The following is a 12,132-nucleotide window of genomic DNA, read 5'->3' as shown; positions in this document are numbered from 1 at the left end:
TACACTCATCCGTGACCAGAAGGCACTTGCCATCATGCTTTTGCCACACTTTGCACAAGTAGGTCTATCAACATAAGAACCACCTCCACTACCACCTTGTGGCTTTTGAGTAGGCACCCTCTCTTTGTTGACCTTTGGAGTGCTAGAAGTGCCTTGATTAGAAAACCTCTTCTTAAACCTTGGTTTTCCTTGAACCTCAAATCTATTCTTAGACGAATTACCATCATCAACTCTTGCCCTTTTCACTTCTCTACCCACTTGCTTGAGCTTTTGTTCCTCAATTTGCTCGGCATGAACCATAAGATGTGAGATGTTCATGGTTGGAATAAGCATCGCTGACCTACATTCATACACCACAAGATCATATATCCCCATAACGAATTTGTTCATTTTAGCCCTAGAGTCCGCCAACAAGGTTGGGGCATATTTAGACAATTGCGTGAACTTGAGGCTATATTCCTTCACACTCTTACCTCCTTGGCGGAGGTTGATGAATTCTTGCATCTTCCTCTCCCTTAGCTCTAGGGGAAAAAACCCATCAAGGAACGCCGTCTTAAACACTAGCCAATCAACTGGGCCCTCTCTAATGGATCTCTCTTCCTTCTATTGCTCATGCCACACTTGAGCCACGTCTTTCAATTGGTAGGTGGTTAGTTCCTCCTTCTCTCTTGGAGACACTCCCATAGCTTCAAGCAACTTAAACACCTCCTTAATAAACCCTTGTGGGTCTTCATCCACTTTGGAACCATAGAATGTAGGGGGATTCATTCTTGTGAAATCCCTTATCCTTGAAGCGGTAGTACTTGCATTGGGGTTCACTTGGACCCTAGCATCTCTAGTGACTTGAGCCGTTAGAACATGAGTTATGGTTTGGAGAGCCGTTCTTATCTCCACATTGGTCATAGCCCCCTCCTCATTAGGAACTTGAGGAACTTGAGACCCTCATGAACTTTGGGGAGGAACTCCCTTATTGTTGCAACCTTCTCTTCCACTCTTCTTGCGGCCGCTCTTCTTGTATTCATATTCCTATATGCACAAGAAAAATATTAGAAAAAGGACTTCATAGAGTAAAAACTCTAAGGCATGACTAATGAATAATCACAAAAGTGAAAAGTTCCTAAGCATCTTATAGCATCTCATTCATAAGTGTGGCGCGCTTCAAAATTATGAACAAGACTCTACTAGATGTGATTTATGAGACTTTATCCTAGAATAATTCTATAACCTTGTGCTCTGATACCAAGTTTGTCACGATCCAAGAGTACCTCGTAGGCGTGACACGGCGTAATTGACCCCGAAGGGGTCGCATAGAAGACCTTAGCATTCATCATCACAAAAAGGCATAGAAAAATACGAAAATATTTTTAAAAAATAGAAGTCAACTTCTTTCATATAAGGAAAATAGGAACTAGACTTGTCTCAATCACCATCTAAACATAAGAGTACAATTAGGGTCTAAGCCCTTACATCAATAAAGTCTCCAAATATGGGGAATACATTATAGTTTTGAACATAGGAAGTAAACTAGAAACTAGAATCAATAGCATCTTGTCCCCGAATTTGAGGACTCACCAAGCCTAGGGAATAGTCGACCCAAGCTTCACCTTCAAGGAAGTAGTAAGTATTAACGACCGGAACCTACACTCATAGTAAAGTAGAAAATATGGGTTAGCACAATTAATTTTACTAAGTATGGATGCCATGCACAAAAATCCATAAAACATGCATAAAAGGGACATTTAGTTGAAATCATGCCTTTGCCAAGTTTGGAAACCCATATGCATATTTATGAAGAAACATAAGCCATCTCAACATATAAGCAACCCAAAGCCACACTAGTGCAATGCAAAGGTAAGATTCCATAACCCTACCAAATGCTAAGTATCACAAATAGGTCACCAACAACATACATATCTTACCATAGTCATATCCCACCTACATAAGAGTGAAGACATTCATATTCATAACATTCATACATACCATTTCATACATAGTTCATAAGTCATCATATCGTCATAACACAAGAGAACCTTATCCCAACCCCTCTTAGAGTCCGCTTGTGCAATGCATAAGTGAAGTCCCATACCCCCACTCACAATAAGTAGTACCCTTTAAGAAGTCATAGTTAAAGTCCTTGTTCTTACCATGATTCATATTCATATCATTTAGGGAAAGATTTGATTAACCGACATAAACCATGTGAGCTATATGGAATCCGGTGTTCTACCCCCACACCGAAAAGAGGTGTCCTACTTGCCTAAGGTAGAATGTATATGTTAGCTTCTAGGTGGATCCACTAGCTAAGACCTATGTGGGCACATAGTTATGGGATACAAAGATTGCTTCTAGAAACCCGCACTGTAACGTGGAGGCTTCCATCCCATGAAACACCATAATGTGAACACCCCGACTAGTGTGAAGGAACCCATCTCATATTCATATCCGCTCGGGGCTGAGCATAATTTCCTTTAAGATTCACATTTAGTCTTTACTTAAGTTTACATTCATAAAAGAATACACTAGGCACTCATGCAAATATAACATCATAATCGCTCATAAGTTCCTTGAGTAAGAATGCTCCTTTCACTTTAGAAACATTAGCATGTGAGTAAACCCTTCACATTATAATCGTATTGTGATCATGAGAATGTCCTTTCAACCAACACAACAAGCTTTCCATAAACATACATACATACTTCATGCACAACCAAGTATATGTGGTATAGGGATGAAGGATCTTGCCATCAATACCACAACAACACAATAGATATATATTACTATCTAAGTACATCACCATCTCATACATAATTCCTATAAAAAGGAATAACCCTCATACCTTTACCCTTCAAGGGTCTTGAAATCACAATCAACCCAACTACATACAATTACTCCATAATGTAGAATGAATTCATGATTCAATAGCTTAATCAACATAAACATAATCAATTGACACATTCATAATATCATCCAACCCACAATATCAATTCAAGATCTATCAACATGGGGAACACATGGGTATAAGGGGAATTCTCATTATAAACCTCAACTCTCCATCAATATATTGATAATTCGTCATAAAAAAACATAAACAATCATAGTTAAGCAATGAAAATGATTTGGAAAGAAGACCCATGTTATAGAATGAAAACCCTAGAAATTGGGGGATGTGATATCTTGAAAACATAATTTGAAGGGGCTCCTTGGGTGATAGCTACCCAAGGATGAAAATCAACCATACCTCAACTAAGAAGCTCCAAGAAATTTGGGGAAGAACCTTGAAAATCTAGCAACCCTAGCTCCAATGTGTTGTTCTTCTTTCTCTTGAGTCAAGAGAGAGAATATTTTTGAGAGAAGAGGGAGGTTTTTTATTTGAATTGGGTGTTTGTGAAAAATGACTAAGTCTTGTGAAATTTGATTTAAACAAAATATATATTTTACCCCTAAAATACCTAAAACACCCCAGCATTAATTGGACTAAAATAGGAAAAGACTTGTTTAACCCTCATTTAAAACTCATGCCCATACACCAAGGTCACCTTCACGAGCCGTGGTAAGGACCACGACCCGTGGTACTGCCCGTGAAGGTGAGGATGTGGCCTCATTTTTGTGACAAAAGTTCAATCGCCCAAGTCATCTCCACGGGCCTTTTCACAGCTCGTGAAGTGGACCACGATGCATGGTCATGCCCGTGGAGTTGGGGCAGTGACTTTGCCATTTGGGGCAATTTGGCTATTTGCTTGAGGCAACTTCACGAGAGCCTCCCTTGGTCGTGGTCAAGACCACGAACCATGGTGATGGCCGTGAATTTGAGGCAGTAGCTAGGGAATTTGGTGACCAAACATTCATGGCCAAGGCAAGACCACTCCCACCTTCACGAGCCATGATGAGGACCACGACTCGTGGTCCTTCTCGTGAAGGTTGGGGTAGCAACTAATGGCTAGGGGCAGCTTTGGCCTTTTTGCTTTGGCTTAGCCCCTTGGCCATGGCACTTGCCTCATGGCCTTGACCCCTATAACTCATATTCAAGACGTTCATCCTTACGTTTAGGCTCTAGTTCAACCTACCATTTTCCGAAGTGTTACGATCTCAATATCTTCTCAGTTCTAAGCATAAATCCCACATAATATTTATCAGTCTTATTTTGTCTTTTCATTAAGAGACATGGGTATTAGCCACTTGTCTTATCATAGGATAGCTCCTTAGACCATGCGTGAGAAAATATTTCAGCATCCATGATCTTCTCATAATAGCTTTTAAGGCCCATAGTCATTCACTTCAAACTAGAAATGCCCTACTACTAATGGAAATTGTTTGAAAGCATGATCTATAATCATTGATGGCATATCCGGATACCATACTTATCAAGACCTAATTTAGAAAAATAGCCCGAAAGCATTGAGGTCAAGTCTAGATGTCATTCGTGTCATATGGCGCTGTTAGGAAGAAAATACTTTCGAAAGTACGATGTTAACAGTGACAGGAAAACATGTTGAAAATAATCTAGTTTATAGTAATCTAATATGAATAATATTCGTCAAGACTATGGTATAAGGGAATTATGTTTTGAAATTATTATGCCTAATTTGCATGACGAAATGGTATTAGCATATAAAATATTAATCTTGTATGTATTAAGAAACATAGAAATTACGGAACTAAAACAAATGATATGGCAGCTGATATTTGAAGAAGAAGAAGAAGAATTAATGAATCAAGTATGGTATGAAGATGAAATTCCAGAATTTAACTTAAGTGATTTAGAAATTCAATATTCCGATTAATGATAAATCAAGAATACTTAGAATATTGGCAACAAACTATAATAGATATTACTTTATTAAGTAATTTAATTAAAGAAAATATAGAAGAATTTCAACAAACCCACGACATACAATACATAGAGTATATATTAGAAAACATAAAAGAAATTATAAGATTAATACCCCTAGAAAAGCTGTATTATGAAAAAATTAATTCATAATATATTTATGAATCGGGACTCCCCCCAAGTTGGTATCAGAGCTAAGTAATAAAAAAGGAATATAAAAATGGATGATAAAGAGAATCATAGATACGAATTAATAAGAACAGTAATAACAAAACGACAAGAGTTAAAACATAAGCAAAAAAGATTACAATACAATATATATGCGAAGTATGTCAAAAATCTTTGGTAGCACAAAGAAAAGTAATATTTAAATTACAATTAGATATACAAAAAATAGAGTATAAATTAAAACATAATTTAAAATGAATAAGGAAGAATTTGCTATAGAAGAAAAAACCTACGAAAATCCAGAAGGATTAAAAATAAAAATAATATTTTCAAATTTAGGAAGAAGGTATAAAAAAATAAGTGAAAATTTATATCTAATGATAGAAAAAGAAACGGTAAGAATAGAAGATAGTCTAACTGCAATTGTACGAATAACTAGAGAAAATGAAGAAATAGATAGGAAAAAAGAAATAGACACAATAAAACAACAAGCAAAATTAGAAATACAACAGATTGAAGAAGTAAAAAATGATAAAATAATTGCCTTAGAAAAAGAATTAACTATGCTTAAAGAATTATATGCGGCTAAACAAAAAGAAAAAGAAATAGAAATAGAAACGAACTTAAAAATAGAGATAGAAAAATTTAAGGAACAACTAACTAAAGAAACCCCAAATATAGGAATTGATAATGATGATATAGATGAAAACTACTCAGAACAAGGCTCAGATATAAGTGAAACATATACGGAAATAATAGAAAAAATAGAAGAAACCGAAACAATTAACAATAAGATAGAAATAAATACAGAAGAAGTTAAAAATGAAGCAAGTACGAGTACACCAGAAGTAAAAAATCCAAAAACACTAAGACCTAATTATTATACAATTAGTTATGAAGATTCTGACAGATATGATAGTTTATGGAATAAGAGACTAAACAAAAAATGGACACCATCAACAACATCCCACAATAACGGATTTTTAGATCTAGATTGTGTAACAGATATAAATAAAACAATACAATTATGGGTAGGATATATAGCAAAACAACTAATAGATAATAAAATTGGAATGTCAGAAGTACCAGGATATATAGAAAGAACACTTTTAGGAACGGTAAAATTATGGTTACAAAATTTAGCAGAAGAAAACATAAAAACATTAAGAAATAATAAAAAAATAGACGGAGATAGTTCAACCACACCAATCGACATATTAAATAAATATGAAATAGCAATAAGAAATGAATTCAGTAGTACAACTACAGAAGTAGAAGAACAAAATAAAGAAAAACAGTTACATAGGAATTTAATGCTAAAATTAGCTATATGTAACATGTGCTACATAGACGAATATACATGTGTATTTAGAGAATATTATTATAAAGGAACATATAATGCAGAAGAATCAAAAGAAATAAGAAAATTATATTTTACAAAATTACCAGAACCATTTAGTTCTAAAATAATAAAAGATTGGAACGAAGCAGGATTACAAGATACACTTGGAGCAAGAATGAGATATCTACAAAAATGGTATTCAGCAATATGCGAAAAATATAGAGAAGACATAAAAATGGAAAAAACAATAATTAAAAACCTAGCATGTTGTAAAGATAAAATAGCACCTCAATTCGGATGCAATGATAATTATTATAAAAAGAAATATAGAAAACCAGGGAAATATAAAAATATAAATCCCAATATAGGTATAAAAGACCAAGAAGAAGATATTACATAAAAAATACTAAAGCAAAAAGACCTTTTAGACCAAAGAAAAAAATAACAGAATGTACATGTTATAATTGTGGAAAACCAGGACACTTTGCTAAAGATTGTAAATTACCCAAAAATCCAAAGAAAAAACAAATATCTGAAATAATAATTAATGATGAAACATATACACAAATAGATTATATAGATTATGAACCAGATAGTGATGATAGTATATATGAATTCGAATCACTTGAAAACGAAATATCTAAAAATGAAATAGAAGAAAATAATGACTGAAAAAGACGTACAAATGATAAATAAAGAAGAATATACAAATGAAGAATCTACGGAACAAAAGGTAATATTTGATACTAATATATTTGAACAAATAAAAGGAAAAGAATTAGATCTCAGTGTAGAAAAAATATTTAAGATACCATTAATAAGGAATATATTTAAAAGACAAAAAGAAGAATACTATGTAGTAAGTCAAAAAGAACATATAATAGATTGTAAATATACCAAAGGAAAAGCAAGAATACCTATAATAAATAAAAGGATAATAAATAAAGAAATACAAGGAATTAAAGCTAAAGAACCAATAAAATACGTACACTTAGGTGGAACAGAAATATTAATAAAAGCTTGTTTTAGAGAAGGAATAGATACACCAATAGAAATATATTTGGCGGATGACAGAATAGTAGAACCAATAGAAAGAAGTATAATAAGTGCGGTAAAAGGAAATTTAATCTACCAAAAATTTAAGTTTATAATAAGTGCTAATTATTCAGTAGCAATAAATGATTGAAATATAGACAAATCATTAGTATTATATTGGAAAATGTCAGGAATAGAGTTAGCCCCAGGAAGTAAAATATTTACAGCCCGCTGTAAAAATCTATATGTATTAACAACAAAACATAAGATAACAGCAAAAAATAAGATAAATAAAATAAAAATAGAGAATCCTTTTGAACAAATTGTAACAGTGATAGATAATAATGATTATAGTTACAAAGAAATAGACATAGAAGAGGATCTAGAAATAGTGAGTGATAGGATAAGTACATCAAAAAGAATAAAAAACATAGATAAAAATATTGATACGTCCCAACCCTTAAGAAAATCAGTAGAATATCAAAGAATAAAAGAAATTGAACCATATCTGTCACGACCCGATTTCTCAAGTCATGATGACACCTACTATATTCCACCAGTAGGTAATCCAACCCATAACCCGGAACAACAAGTAATGGGTCTGAGGGTAGAAACTAAACAAGAGTAGGCAAATAATAATATAAACAGGCGGAAGCAAACCAAAAACATATATACAAATAAAGATCCCTCCCAGAACCTGGAAGTCACTAGTACAGAGCTACTAACAAAATGAGTACAAGTCCCAAAAGTGGACAACAGAGACTGGACTGTCTCGAAAGGTAAAAGACAAGTCTATATATACAGATGGAGACTGAAATAGTACAAAACGTCGTGTGCTCACTCCCGTCTACGGATCAGTCTGCTCCAAGCTCGATCAACGCTGGCTACTAGTGCCCGGACCTGCATCACGAAATAGATGCAGAGCGTAGCATGAGTACCAAAACAACAGGTACCCAGTAGGCATCATAGGCCGACTGAACTTGAAAAGTAAAGGCAATATGAAAAGAAGGAATAATACAAACCGAGGGTCAAGAGCGGAAATCTAAGTAACAATGGAATGCACACGAGTGTACAAAGAACTAACTAAAGTAATCTATAAGCTAACTACACCTAACTGGGCCCCCATAAGCCCAGAAGGTACACTCGTGCGCAAGTTAAATAAAAACCCGAACGGACCCCCATAAGCCCGACGAGTACACGGAATAACTATAACTAAAGAGAATTGCAAAAAAGAACCCAAGAACGAAGAACATCAAACCAGAACTTTAACCCTAATTAGTAGAATCTGACAGTACGGAGGCCGGACCTCGAACCGGATACTCACAAGAAATACCCAAGTAACCAATCACAAGTAACAAGTATAAGAGGCCAGAACTCTAACCGGATGCTCTATATAAGTATTTGGGCAATAGAGGCCGGAACTCTAACCGGATGCTCTATATAAGTAACTGGGCAATAGAGGCCGGACCTTAAACCAGATGCTCTATATAACTATTTGGGCAATAGAGGCCGGACCTTAAACCGGATGCTCTATAAAGGTGCCAATGTAGCTGCTGAAAGAGTCCTAATCGATCCACATTCATAAATGTCCGTGGAACGCCGTCCATACTTAGCCAATCAATGTAAGTCCTTAGAACCAAATCAAAAATCAAATTCAAATCGCGAAGTAGAACTAGTGTCGCCGACGTAACTCGTGAAGCCGTAACATCGGGGAAAATAAGGATAAATAAAGTCGGAGCAAGCGTATCGCCTAACTAAGGCCCAATCTATCAGAATCAAGTCTGCTACACCAGTCTACAGGGATCTAAGTCGGCCGAGCGACGTCGGGGCAAAACTAAGGCCTATTGGATCCGAATAATGTATTTCTAAGGCAAGCCCTAGTCAAACCTAAGCTAAGGCCCAAATGCTTCAAATAAACAATAATTAAGCATGCAAGTACTCCACATAGCGAGGAGGGTCTGTTAACAACACAAAGCATGCTCACAGTTACCCGATATGTCACGACCCGGGAGCACCCCCAAGTCGTAACAAGGCGTACTCAACCCCGAAGGGGTCTTATACAAGCCACATAGTCATTCATTGCATTCAATAATGAAAATAGTGCGGAATAAAAAAAAACTTATTTACATCCACACATTTAAACTTCTTAAAACAACTTTAAAAACACACAGCGGAAGTCTAAGTCTCACATGGCCATCTTAGACACAGTCGCAAAACATAAGTAGGGACACGGCCCTTTACAATCAAAAGAAGTCTATTACATGAACAAAAGAACTTAAAAGTCTTGTCCTCGAATCCATGAGGACATACCAAGTCTTGGAGGAAAGCAATCCAACACTTCAAACTAGCTAGGAGGGATCACTTGTCGGAACCTACACTTATAGTAAAAATATGAAGAATATGGGTTAGTACACAAAATGTACTAAGTATGATGACCATGCAAAACATGCTTAAAAAGGGACATTTTAGTTAGACACCATGCATTATGCCACCTCTTTGAAATATCATGAACAATAGCATAAAAGACATACAAGACAAGCATAAAATCAAGTAAGTCATAATATCACCTTTAAACAATATCAACATGAAAACCTTTACCTTGGACTTTCACCTCAAGAAACCCTTATGCTATACCTCGTGCAATGTATGGATGACGTCCCATACCACCATCCATACTAAGGCACCACATTTAGGTCACTTAAAGTAACTTATCATTCCTTTCTTTCACCTTTGCACAATATTCATACATAAGAGGTATATCATTAATTAAGACATGACAAGGGAAAATAACTCGTAATATAACCCAAGTATAACATGCATAACATATTAAGCATTTAAGAGCCAACATTCTTTAATAACCTCATTTAGGGTACATTCATGTCACAGTCATTAGGATTTAGAGAAACTCACTATGACCCTCTCCAAGCCTACTCGTGCAATGTATAGGTAGCATCCCATACTACTACCTACACTTTGTAGAACCTGTCAAGAAACCATAATGAAATCTCACATGATGGGAAGTAAGCGTTTAACCGACATAGACCATGAGAGCTTGTCATGGAATCCAGTGTCATGAGTCCCCACACCGAAAAGAGGTGGTCTACTTGCCTAAGGAAGACCGGTATATATAGCTTAATGGATCCACTAGCTTCCTATGCGGGCACATAGTTTATGGGATAAGGTAGACGATCATTGAAACTCATGCCTAACTGTCGGGGGAGTTTCCATCTAACCAAATCCGCTCGGTGCTTAGCCTACATTCCCATAGAATAGTTCATTACTTTGACATCATCACACATGAAAGGGTGCCATAAGCCTACCGATTCAAGGTACATTATTTAACACATGAAAGGGTGCCATAAGCCTACCGATTCAAGGTACATTTAGGAAAGCTCATTAACTCCTCTTGAAAGGGTGCCATGGGCCTACCGATTCAAGTCTCATCATTAACCTTTATGGAAAGGTGCCATAGGCCTACCGAATCCAAGATTCATTACTTATTATTAATGGAAGGGTGCCATTAGCCTACCGATCCAAGGTTCATTATAAGCATGTGTGGAAGGGTGCCATAAGCCTACCGATCTAAGGATTCAACAATCAACAATATAATCATTTATACAAGAAAATGATGCATAAGCCCTACCAATTCAAGGTATACTTTATATTGAAGAATCCTTCATATTATATCATCAACATTCATGAGTGTCATTAACACATCTCTGGATTTCCATACATCTCATAACTCAAACTTTAAAGCATCGATTCATCAATTCTCCATAGTTGGACATTTTGTCAAACACCTTGAAGGCATGTAATGGAATCAAAGAGCATGGAAAATGGGGTAGTAATTATGCAACCAAACCAGTGAACAACCTACAACAACACCTTTACATTCATAACATGATCACATTATCTTCATTGAATTCTCATTCGTATAATGTCATGGTAACACTCCAATTTCTCATACTATGCCTTTAAGGCCATAAGCCTCACATACCAATACACCAACAATACACCATAAAATAAGCATGGGTAATGACATACTTCAACAATCTAAAGACCTTTAAACAAGTTTGATTCATATACATTCATTATCTAGCAACCCACTTCATAAAGACATAAACTAGGAATAGAGAGAAATCATGGGTTCATGGAGTATTTTCATCTTAAATCGTCAATACAACAACAATATAACCATAAAGTGCCATTAGAAACCTTTTAAAACCATTTGGTGGAAGAACCCATGAGATTGAGTGAGAACCTAGATTTTTCATACTTTGAAGTAACTTTGGATTTGGCTCCTTGAATGGAAAATTAGACAAGGATCAAGACCACCATACCTTTGCTATGATCTCCCACGAAAATTGATGAAGACACCACCTTCAAACCAAGCCCTAGCTCCAAGTTCTTGACTTTCTTAAATGGAGGATTGTAGAGAGGGAAATGTTTTTAGGGATGGGAATTGGATTATGGTATCTAGGAAATAATATAAGTCCTTTGAAAAAAATGGTCCAACACTTAGAAAAAAATCAGGCGGGTGAACAGTAAAATCAGCTACTGAAATTTGCATTTTCTGCCGGACAGACTTTACGAAAATGGGCATAACTTCTTCTTCCGAACTCCGAATGAGGTGAAATGAAGTGAGTTAGGTAGCTAACTCAAAGGGCTTTCCATGGATATATTATTGGCCACCCAAATAATTTGTGTGCTAGGAGATATGACCCTCCAAGTAGACCCTCGAAAAAGGCTTCACTTGGAA

This window comes from Solanum verrucosum, unplaced genomic scaffold, assembly GCF_900185275.1.
Source record: "Solanum verrucosum unplaced genomic scaffold, falcon-dt-bn FXZP01000299.1, whole genome shotgun sequence".
NCBI lineage: Eukaryota > Viridiplantae > Streptophyta > Magnoliopsida > Solanales > Solanaceae > Solanum > Solanum verrucosum.
This window is presented reverse-complemented; position numbering follows the sequence as displayed.